This window comes from Peromyscus eremicus, chromosome X, assembly GCF_949786415.1.
Source record: "Peromyscus eremicus chromosome X, PerEre_H2_v1, whole genome shotgun sequence".
Classification (NCBI taxonomy): Eukaryota; Metazoa; Chordata; class Mammalia; order Rodentia; family Cricetidae; genus Peromyscus; species Peromyscus eremicus.
This window is the reverse complement of record NC_081439.1, coordinates 58134652-58146260: the sequence shown is the minus strand read 5'-3', so window position 1 is coordinate 58146260 and position 11609 is coordinate 58134652. Positions and strand designations below refer to the sequence as shown.

At 42.1% G+C, this 11609-nt stretch overlaps 1 long non-coding RNA gene across 1 annotated transcript; it reads left to right on the top strand.

Moving 5' to 3' along the window:
- Nucleotides 1-159: 159 nt before the first annotated feature.
- Nucleotides 160-9032, top strand: LOC131899537 (uncharacterized). The gene is made up of 3 exons (XR_009376097.1): nt 160-320; nt 1560-1659; nt 8814-9032. It is a non-coding gene; the product is annotated as an uncharacterized LOC131899537 (long non-coding RNA).
- Nucleotides 9033-11609: the final 2577 nt, after the last annotated feature.

Below are 11609 nucleotides of genomic sequence, written 5' to 3'. Positions count from 1 at the left end.
TAACCTCTGAGCCATTTCTCCGGCCCCTGCCATTGCTTCTTTACAAAATGATGGCTGATCCAGCTGAGTGTGGGAAAATCATAGACAGTGACAGACAACTTTTTTGTTGCTCCTCTTTTGGATAGATTATAAATGGCTTTTTTTTAATGGTTGCTGGGACTCAAACCCAGGATCTTAGACATACAAAACCATTGCTGTACCACTGAACTGTATTCTGGCTCTGAGGAAGATATTTTTGAAAAAATGTTGTAAAGTTTGCCAGATCCTATGAGTGAATAACCTCAAAAGAGAAGAGGAGGGGACGCCCATCAGTGATAAAGGTAACACAATACGTAAGGTAAGTAGGGAAATAAAGCCTGACTTTGACCTCACTTTTGGTTAGGGAGACTCTTAGAAATGCCATTTCTTTTTTGGGGGCGGGGGGAGTTGAGACAGGGTTTCTCTGTGTCGCTTTGGAACCTTCCCTGGAACTCACTCTGTAGCCCAGGCTGGCCTTGAACTCAAAGAGATTTGCCTGCCTCTGCCTCCCAAGTGCTGGGATTAAAGGCGTACGCCGCCACCTGACAGAAATGCCATTTTTTTCTAGTTTTTATTTATTTATGCATTTTATGTAGGCGTGCCATTTCTTTTTTGTATAAATATTTTTATTTTATAATTAATTTAATTTTACATATCAGCCACGGATTCCCCTGTCCTCCCTCCTCCTCCTCCAGCTCTCTCCCCCAACCCACCCCCCCCATTCCCACCTCCTCCAAGACAAGGTCTCCCCTAGGGAGTCAGCCCAGCCTGGTAGATTCAGTAGAGACAGGTCCAGTCCCCTCCTCCCTAAGCCAAGGCTGAGTAAAGTTTCTCACCATAGGCCCTAGCTTCCAAAAAGCCAGCTTATGCACCAAGGACAGGTCTGGGTCCCACTGCCTGGGGGCCTCCTAAACGGTTCAAGCTAATCAACTGTCTCACTTATCCAGAGGGCCTGATCCAGTTCCATGGAGGCTCCTCAGCTATTGGTTCACAGTTAACGTGTTTCCACTAGTTTGGCTATTTGTCCCTGTGCTTTTTCCAGTCATGGTCTCGATATCTCTTGCGCATATAATCTGTCCTCTCTCCCCGATTGGACTCCTGGAGCTCCAGGAGTGCCATTTCTAAACATAGGTTATCTGACACTGCACTATATCCTTCTGGAACAGTTTGAGTAGACCATATGTTTCCTTGTCTCATCACCACTGCTGAGGGCCAGAAGAACTGAAATGGCTCCCAAGGGAAGTTAGCTAGATGGCAAAAGCTCCTGGTTTGGTTTTGGTTTTGTGTTAGGGGTGGTACCTAATGCTCATGTCTGCGCTCTGCCACTGAGTTACACTACCAGACCCCCAAGCTCCTGCTTGATAAGGTTTTGTTGGAACACAGTCATCTTCATTATTGTCTGGGATCGTTTGTACTATAACATAGTTCAATGGTTGTGCAGGCTATGTGGTCTGGAGACCCTGAAATATTACCATCTGGCCTCTTCAGGAAGTCTGGCCATTCCCACTGTAAGTTAAATCCTCTTCTCATTTTATTTCTAGGGTACTTGCTTTTACAGGTGATCCTACAAGTTGAAATCAGTTTGCTTCTGAATTTCGTCCCAGGAAAATGAAGATCTAGAACGCACATCGACACAGCAGGGTATGGTAGTGCAGTCCTGTAGTCTCAGCATTCAGAGTCTGAATTCAGGATAAGCAGGATATCAAAACCAGTCTCAGTAACATGAGACCAATCTCAAAAAATAAACAAAAGTGTTTTCAGACTGAACTATGTGTACAGAATGAACTCTGCTTTATATGCCTCATTGTAGTGAACTAATTTCTTCTATATAGTTCTCCCTGGTCTTCCTTCTTTTCATGGAGGACTTTTAAAAGCCAGTTATTTCTAAGTTTACACAAGTTGTAACCTAGGAGTTTCTTGTTTGTTTCTGTTTTTGTTTTTGTTTTTGAGACAGTATTGTACTATGTAGCCCTGGCTGGCTGGAACTTTCTATGTGCTGAGATTAAAGGTATTCACCTTCACACACAGCTCTTAAAAAATTTTAGATATTATAACATGTATGTACATGCACATGTAATATGTGATAATTGAGTTTTTATTGCTTGATACCACTTATTGAGCATCTAGTATAAGACTTAAACATGAAAGTTCTCTTTTGAATTTTTCCAAAAACCGGAAGAGTTTTTTTTTTTTTTACTTTTTTTTTGTTTGTTTGTTTTTTGAGACAGGATGTCTCTACATAGCCCTGACTGTCTTGGAACTCACTGTGTAGAACAGGCTGGCCTTGAACTCAAAAGAGATCTGCCTGCCTCTGCCTCTCCAGCGCTAAAATTGAAGGATTGTGCCACTATGCCCAGCTTAGGATTGGATTTGGGGGGGGGGAAAAGATGTATTTATTATGCATACAGTGTTGTGTCTGCATGTATCCCTGCAGCTCAGAAGGGCACCGGAGTTCATTACAGATGGTTGTGAGCCACCATGTTGGTGCTGGGAATTGAGCTCAGGACCTCTGGAAGAACAGCCAGTACTCTTAACATGTGAGCCGTCTCCCTAGCCGCTTAGGATTGGATTTTTATGTGTCCAGCAAAGGTTCATTTGCTCAAGGCTTGGTTTCCAAATGTAACACAGGATTCCTTTGGAGATGGGTTTTATGCCAGGAAGCTGAGGATGTGGCCTTGAAGGAGAGACTGTGGCTATGACCCCTTTCTATTTTCATCATGAGCTGCATTCTGCCTTGTGCTTTTTGTCATGATGATCTATCTTCCTTGCCATAGGCTGAAAGGAGCAGGGCCAGTTGCCATGAACTAAACCTTTTGAAACTGTGATTCAAAATAAATCTTTCCTCCTTTTAAGTTATTTGTCTCTGGTATTTTGTCATAGAGATTGTAACTTTACTAACCACAGTCAGCTTTCTAATTAATGGTGGAATTAGGACTTAAAAGCATTATTCACATTGCCACCCCCCACCCCCAATGCTGATGACTCAACACAGGGCCGCATGTTAAGCAACGTGCTCTGTCTCTGAGCTTACACCCACAGCCAATTTTCCCCTGTGGTTCTGGAATTTGTACCTAGGTCTTCACACACATGCTAGGCAAACAGTCTACCAGTGAACTTCGTTCTGAGCCCAGTCCCTTACTCCCAGAATGCTGAAGGTTAATGTATGGCCGTGTGTATGCTTTATCACTGCACCACACAGCCCTCTCATTGTCTTTAATTTTTTTTTTATTATTTTATGTGTATGGGTGTTTTGCCTACATGTGTGTCTACCACATGTATGTATGGTGGAGTCCAGAAGAAAGGGGGCTGGATGTCCTAAGACTGGAGTTACAGACAGTTTTCAGCCACCACATTAGTGCAGGCAACCAAATGTCAGGAAAAACAGCTTAACCAATGAGGCATCTTTTTGTAAGGACCAACCCCAACTCTTGCCCCATTTTTTTATTTAAGGTGTTTTGTTTTGTGTGTGTGTGTGTGTGTGTGTGTGTGTGTGTGTGTGTGTGTGTTGCTAGAGACTGACCCTGCGGCCTTATGCATGGTAGTCAAGTACTGTACCAGTGATCCATTTATTTATTTTCATTTTGAGACAAGGCTGTCACTTAATTATCCAGGCTGATATTAAATTCACTCTGTAGCCCTAGCAAATTAAACTTGTAGTTTTCCTGCCTTAGCCTCCCAAAGTAGTTGGAATTACAGGCAATTAAAGGCCTTTACCACCAGTCTTGAAATCTTGTCATTGGCAGTGCTGGGTTAGGGACCCAGGACCTTAGGCATGCTAGACCAGCACTCTACCACTGGACACCAGCCCAATTTTTACATTTTAAAATACTATAATTTGGGAGCTGGGGAAATGGCTCAGTGGATAAGAATACTTGCAATGCAGTTTCAGTCCTCAACACCTACATAAAAAGTTCTGTATGGGAGCTAGACAGATGTTTCAGTGGGTTAAAAAATAAAAAAGGCTTGCTGCTCTTGAAATGGGCAAGAGTTCGTTCTTAGTATCCCTGGTTAACTGGGTCTACAGGTGCATGCCCTAACTAACTTTGTAGAATTTTAATGCCAGATGTAAACTAATGAATAGTCATAGATAGGCCAGGCATGGTGGTGGATGCCATTAATCTCAGCACCAGGGAGGCAGAGGCAGGTGGAGCCCTGAATTTGGGCATGATTTACAGAATAAGTTCCAGGCCAGTTGAAGCTCCATGATAGGACCTTGTCTTAAAAATAGTCATAGCCGGGCGGTGGTGGCGCACGCCTTTAATCCCAGCACTCAGGAGGCAGAGGCAGGCGGATTTCTGTGAGTTCGAGACCAGCCTGGGCCACCAAGTGAGTCCCAGGAAAGGCGCAAAGCTACACAGAGAAACCCTGTCTCGAAAAACCAAAAAAAAAAAAAAAAAAAGTCATAGGCCGGGCGGTGGTGGCGCACGCCTTTAATCCCAGCACTCGGGAGGCAGAGCCAGGCGGATCTCTGTGAGTTCGAGGCTAGCCTGGGCTACCAAGTGAGTTCCAGGAGAGGCGCAAAGCTACACAGAGAAACCCTGTCTCGAAAACCCCCCCCCCCAAAAAAATAGTCATAGATAGAAGAATTTTCAATAAAAGTATGATAGTGTCTGGCTATAAACCAAGGTGCCCTTGCATGAATGTGACAATTCTTTTGTATAGCAGGATCTTAAAATATGGTTTTCCCCCATAGGGTGGATCAGTGGGTAAAGGTGCTTGTCAGCCACCAAAACTGACAACCTGAGTCCAGTCCCCCGAAACCTATACAACTGAAGGAGAGAACCAAGGCCCACAGGTTTGGTTCCATCTACACTGTGGCACATGGCCTAAACACATATCGACAACACACACTGTTAAAGAATGGCCTCTATAGAGAAATCATAAAAAAGACCTTGTAAAAGCAGAATACCTCATTAGTTTAAGACAGCCAAATTCATGGTAGTAGAATTTCCAAGACTGCATGACATTTTTTGGATTGTGGAGAGCGGAGGGTGTTGCTTTGGGTTTGGTTTTTTGAGACAGGGTTTCTCTGTGTAACAGCCTTGGCTGTCCCGGAGCTCACTTTGTAGAGCAGGCTGGCTTTGAACACACTGAGATCCACCTGTCTCTGCCTTCCAAGTGCTGGGATCAAAGGTGCAGGCCACCACCACCTGGCTAGTTTTTGCATTCTTAAAAAAAGTTAGCAGCCAGGCAGTGATGGCACACTCCTTTAATCCCAGCACTCGGGATGCAGAGCCAGGTGGATCTCTGTGAGTTCGAGGCCAGGCTGGTCTGCAAAGCAAGATCCAGGACAGGCACCAAAACTACACAGAGAAACCCTGTCTTAAAACCAAAAAAAAAAAAAAAAAAAAGTTAGCTATCTGTCTTTGCAGCATTCATTTGTGTGTTTTTGTTGTTTGTTAGGAACACGGTTTTAGTGTTGACTAGGCTGGCAGGTAGGTACTGCTCTACCCTGTCTCCAGAACTGAGTTTTCCTCACTGTTACGTTTTGTGTGCAGGTGTGTGTGCATGTATATGTGTCTATGTGGACACAGAGAGAACAGAGGTAAATCCAGAGTGACATCTTTGCCTTCTACCTGGTCTGAAACCGGATTTCTTTGTTATTTACCACCATATATAGCTGGCCCTTCAGCTTCTATCTCCTCCTATGGGAATGGGATTATAGATGCATACAGTACACAACCAACTTGGGTCCTGGGGATTCAGACTCCAGTCCTCCGACTTGCCTAGAAAGTGCTTTTTAGCCCACCCCCCACCTATCTCCCTAACCCCATTTTGAATTTTTGAGGCAGTCTATTTTGTGTGTAGGGGGGGAGTATTTTGAGACAGAGTTTCGCTGTATAGCCCTGGCTATCCCAGAATTCACTGTAGACCAGGCTGGCCTCGAACTCACAGAGATCCACCTGTCTTGCCTTTTAAGTGCTGGGATTAAAGACATGAGTTACTATGCCGGCTCCATTTTTATTTAGTAATTTATTTTTTAATTTTTATTTTTTCTAAAGACAATGCCTTACTGTGTGTGTTAGGCTGGCCTTGACTCATCATCCTCTGGCATGCCTCTTTCCAGTTCAAGAATTACAGGCATGCTCCAAATTGCCCAGCTTTTTGTCATTTTCTGAGATTTATTTATGTTTACTTTATGTGTATGAATGTTTTGCACACATGCATGCATAGTGCACAATGAGGGCAGAAGAGTGGATCTGATCCTTAAGAATTAAAGTTACAGATGCCTGTGGGTGCTGTGAATCAAACCCTGATCCTTTGGAAGAGCAGCCAGAGCCCATAACCAATGAGTCATGTCCAAGCTCCTATGTTTTATTACGTGTTTTGCTTTGTGACAGGATATTGTTATGTAGACAAGCTTGTCTGTAAATCGCAAATATTCCTGCCTTGTCCTCTCAGTGCTGGAAGTAATGGCTAGGCATGGACCACCACACTCCATTTTCTGCTTTCTTTTCCTTTGAGTATATAATATAATTTTAGCATTTCCTCCCCTTTCTCCCCTTAGGTCTTATCAAATGTCCCTCCTCCTCCCACTTTCTTTCCAATCCATAGCTCTTCCTTTAATTGGGGTGGGTGTGGGTGTGGGTGGGTGTGTTCCTAAATACAAGCTGCTCATGTATATATTTTGCAGACTGAGCATTTGAAGTTAGACAACAAATTAGTGTGAGCATGGAGAAGACGTTTACTTCAACTCTCAGCATCCCCTTACTTGACTGCCGTTCATCATCAAGGTTGAGGCTTGGTGAATTTTCCTCTGCTTTCTTTTCATTTTTTTCTTTTGGAATGCATTGTTTTATGTGTATGGGTGTTTTGCTTGCATGTAGTATCTGTGTATCACATGGATGTAGTGCCTGACAAAGACTTGGACCTCCTGAACTAGAGTTACAGATGGTTGTTAGTGACAATGTGGGTATTGAGGTTAATCTGGTCCCCTAGACCAGCAAGTGGTCTTTTTTTTTTTTTTTTTTTTTTTTTGGTTTTTCGAGACGAGGTTTCTCTGTAGCTTTGCGCCATTCCTGGAACTAACTTTGGAGACCAGGCTGGCCTCGAACTCACAGAGATCTGCCTGGCTCTGCCTCCTGAGTGCTGGGATTAAAGGCATGCGTTACCACCGCCCGGCTCAGCAAGTGGTTTTAACTGCTGAGCCATTTCTCCAGCCTTGAACCTACTTACTTAATCTTGTTACAAAGAGGAGATTTTTTTTTTTCTTTTTGTCTGACCCCACCCCTACTCCTGTGGCTGTGGGATTGAATCCACAGCCTCATTCATGCTAGGTAAATGCTCGACTCGTGAGATAATCCTAGTCCCAGTCCTATGTTTCTTTTTTGTTTTTGAGACAGTCTCTCAGTAGCCCAGGCTGTTCTCAAATTCCCTACTTAGCCTAAAATGACTTTGAATACCCTGATCATCCTATCTCTTCAACCTTCCAAGTATTGAGGTTATATTTGTCCTGTCCTTGACCTCAACTGTATAGTGGAAGATACTTTTGAACTTTGGATCCTCCGGCTTCCACTACGTGAGTTCTGGCATTACAGGCATGTGCCACCATTCCCAGTTTATGTGGTACTGGTGATGGCTTCCAGGGCCTTACTGTGTGCTAGCCAAGCACTCCACCAATTGAGTTACATCCTAAGCCATCTCCACTTAGTTATTTTTATAAATACAAAACATGTTTAGACTTCGTAAGGTCTTGATCAGGGGACATGCTGATCTTGGTATCATTCCAAATTTAGTCTATGTACAGGTGGATTAGGCAATCTGAACTTTTTGAGTGACCAGGCAAGAGGCTCATGCTGTTTTCTATGCACTCCGATCATTTTTGCTCTTGTGGCTTCATTTATTTTCTTACAGCCCATGACAATCTTCAATAAAGAAGAAAACACAGTGAAGGACTATGTTAGAGGCACTCTGAGATGGCTCAAAATCAGTCCAATATAGCTCAAAACCAGGATAATGGTTTTGGTGAGATTTTTTCCCTGGTTAATCATTGACGCTACTTTACAAATGATTATTTTTCTTGCATGCTAGAAATTAACCCTAGGGCCTTGAATATGCTAGATAAGTGCTCAACCACTGATTGATAGTTCCACCCCTGCATGCCTTATTTGACAATATTATCTGACAGAAATAGTTTAAGGGAGGAAGGATTTTTTTCTTTTCTTTTCTTTTTTTTTTTTTTTGAGCTGAGGACCGAACCCAGGGCCTTGTGCTTGCAAAGCAAGTGCTCTACCACTGAGCTAAATCCCCAACCCGGGAGGAAGGATTTTTATGTTTTTTTTTTAATTTATTTATTTTGTATGTGAGCATGCACATTCCATGGTGCACATATGGACTTTGGGAAGTTGGTTTTCTATATTCACCGTATGAGTCCCAAGGATGGGCAAGCAAGTACTTTTCCCCAATGAGGCAACTTGCCAGCCCGTGTAAGGATTTCTTTGGCTCACAGTTTCAGAAAACACAGTCCAACATAGTGGGCAATGGTTGATGCTTCCTCTACTGCTTTGGCAAGTTTGGGTACTATTTCTTCGATCTTGATGCAGAGAATGGGGGAAGTAGAAAGTCTGGGCTAGTCCCCTCAAAGGTTTTCTTCCACTAACCTACTTCTCAAAAAAACACTACCATAACCTAGTCATCCTTGGCTGGGGACCAAGTTTTCAAACACATGAGCCTGTGGGGACATTTTATCTTATTATATATAATTTTTTTCTTTGATTATAACACTGTCCTAGTAGGTAAGTTAGGAACCATGCTTTGGATGATTTACCATGTCAATCCTTATATTCGACTTTCAGGATTCTGAGGAGTAATGCGTCCATGAATATCTCAGACGGAGGAGACATGGACAAAGGAACAGGTATCTCACTCCATTAGGTAAGTGATAGTTGACCATGGAAGAAACATTTTGCTGGTGTAGTGGCTCATGGCTCATGCCTGTAATGCCACCACTTGGGAGGCTGAGCCAGGAGGATCCAGGCAGGGCTGCATAGTTAAGATTCATCTCAACTGAAGAAAAGGAGTAAGGAAGGAAAAAAAAAAATTACCCCTTTTCCCTTTGGCTGTTTTGTGGTATTTGTTGTATTCAATAGCTTTTCTAAGACTGAGCTAGCCTTACATTTCTGGGAAAACTCTACTTCCCAAGGCTTCTGAATTCAGTCTGTTAAATTTGCTATTTATAATTTTATTTTTTTAAAAAAATTTATTAGTGTTTTATTTCCAGATTCCAATTTTGGGTGGGGAAGGTTGAAAGAGTTTTGTCATTTGATGGAATCATTACTGATAGGTTTTTGCCTGCTTTTTCAAACTAAGGAGATCTCTAACATATGCCATGCTATTAAATATGCTTTAATGGCATCATTTTAAAACTGGCACACAGTATCCACTGTATGAATAGGGGACATTAATTTACATTTGCGGTTTCGACTCATCTTAGTGTTCTGCCTTCCTCCTTTTTTCTTCTGAGCTGGAGATCGAATCCAGGACTGTTACAAGCTAGGCAAGCATACTTCCACTGAGCTACACTCCCAGCCCAAACTGCTCTCTTAATTGTACTTACATAGAGAACGCTACAGTTAGCATCCTTGTAGGTCAATTGTTCAATATCATGCTTATCTCCTAAGATTCGAGGAAGTGTACAGTCCCTCTAATGAGTATGACAGTAACCATTTTTCCACATTCCACATTGACTCTAGTAAACCATATTAAGTGTTTTTTGGAAAAATTCACCAATTGCAAGATAAATGTAGTAGTTCATGCCTATAATGCCAGCAATTAGAAGGCTGAGGCTGGAACATCACTGGAAGATGGAGTCCAGCATGTCCTATGTTATGTAATTCTGTTCTCCAAAATACCACAAACAAGAAAAGAAAAACATTTTTTTTTTTTTTTTTTTTTTTTTTTTTTTTTTTTTTTTTTTTTTTACTGTTTGTGAAAGCAATTGATTCCTAATGAAATAAAACAGCCATAGTGTCTTTTGGCTTTGAGTCTTATTCCTTTTTTAAAATTTTTTTCGTTGTTTTTCGAGAAGTAGCTCTGTAGACCAGGCTGGCCTTGAACTCAGAGATTTACCTGCCTCTGCCTCCCGAGTGCTCAGGATGAAGGCACCAGGCCCAGCCTCCATTTATTTTGTAAATTATTCTCTTTGTTGTTTGTATTTGTGAATGAGTTAGTGAGTGCAGATGCTCACTTGTATGCAGTGTGTGCAGAGAGCAGAGGACAACATTCAAGAGTTAGTTTTGTTTTGTTTTGTTTTTTTCATTTTGTCTTACTGAGGCAGTTTCTCTTGTTTCTGCTGTTTGCTTTTCTTCATTTTTACTGCTGTGCACTCCAGGCTAGTTCGCTTGGGAGCTTCACGAACTTTTACTGTCTGTACTTTTGGAATGCTGTCTTTACAGATAGGTCCGCTAACTCCATCTTTTTACATGGTTAGTGCCTTTACCCACTGAGCCATCTCCTTGGCCCTCCTTAACTTCTCTTGCAATGCAAGGTCTCAAGCATGTTAGGCAATTTGAGTTTCCTTTTTGTTTGTTTGGTTTGGTTTGGTTTTTCAAGACAGTTTTTCTGTGTAGCCCAGGCTGCCCTGGAACTCACTCTGTAGTCCAGGCTGGCATCAAACTCAGAGATTCACCAGCCTCTGCCTCATGAGTGCTGGGGTTGAAGGCGTGTGCCACCACTGCCTGGCTAGCAATTCGTGTTTCTTACACTGAGTTGCAACTCTGTTTGATTTGTTTTTGTGAATTTGACTTTGTATTGGGGTTTAAGACATGAGATGTAAATGATCACCTTTGGAGACAATTATTTGGTTTGATTTGATGTTTTTGAGACAAGGTATCATAGCCTAGGGTGCCTTGGATCTCACTATGTATTCCATGCTGGCCACAAACTCATGGCAGTTCTCTCCTCTTAGTTTCTTAAAGGCTGGGATTAAGGCTTGAGCCACTAGGCTTGGTCGCATATTGAAATTTATTATCTCCTATTTCAGATATTTTGTCTGGCCTACCTTACAGATACTTATGTAGCTAGCTCTACTATCCTTTTCTTTGCAACTTCTTACCTGTGTATTTAGATTTTTGTTTGCTTGTTTTTCTTTTTTATTTGAGGCAATGTTTTGCTACTTAGTTCAGTCCAAGCTCAAATTCATAATCCTTCTGCCTTCTCCTTCCAGGTGCTAGGATTACGGGTATATGCCACTAATAATATGCCCAGTTTCCACTTAGTTTTCATAAGATGAACATAAGTATAATTTCCTGTAGTTTATAATCTATTTATTTTTGCAATTTTTATGTTGTTTTGGAATAGGTTCTTTTTAAATGACATTTTTATTAATTGAGAATTTCATATACTATATTTTGAACCTATTCTCCCTTGTACCCCAAGAAACAGGATGTTACATAACCTATGCTGGCCTTAAACTCAATGTGTAGCCTAGGATGACCTTGGATTTCTCATTCCCACTTCTACACTCTATGATTAAAGGCCCAGAACCATTGAACACAGGGCCTCGTGAACTACTGAGCTTGTACATGCTAGTGAAGCAGCAGTCTGCCCTTGAGCTCCACATATTTACCCTCTCTTGACATTTTCATTTGAGA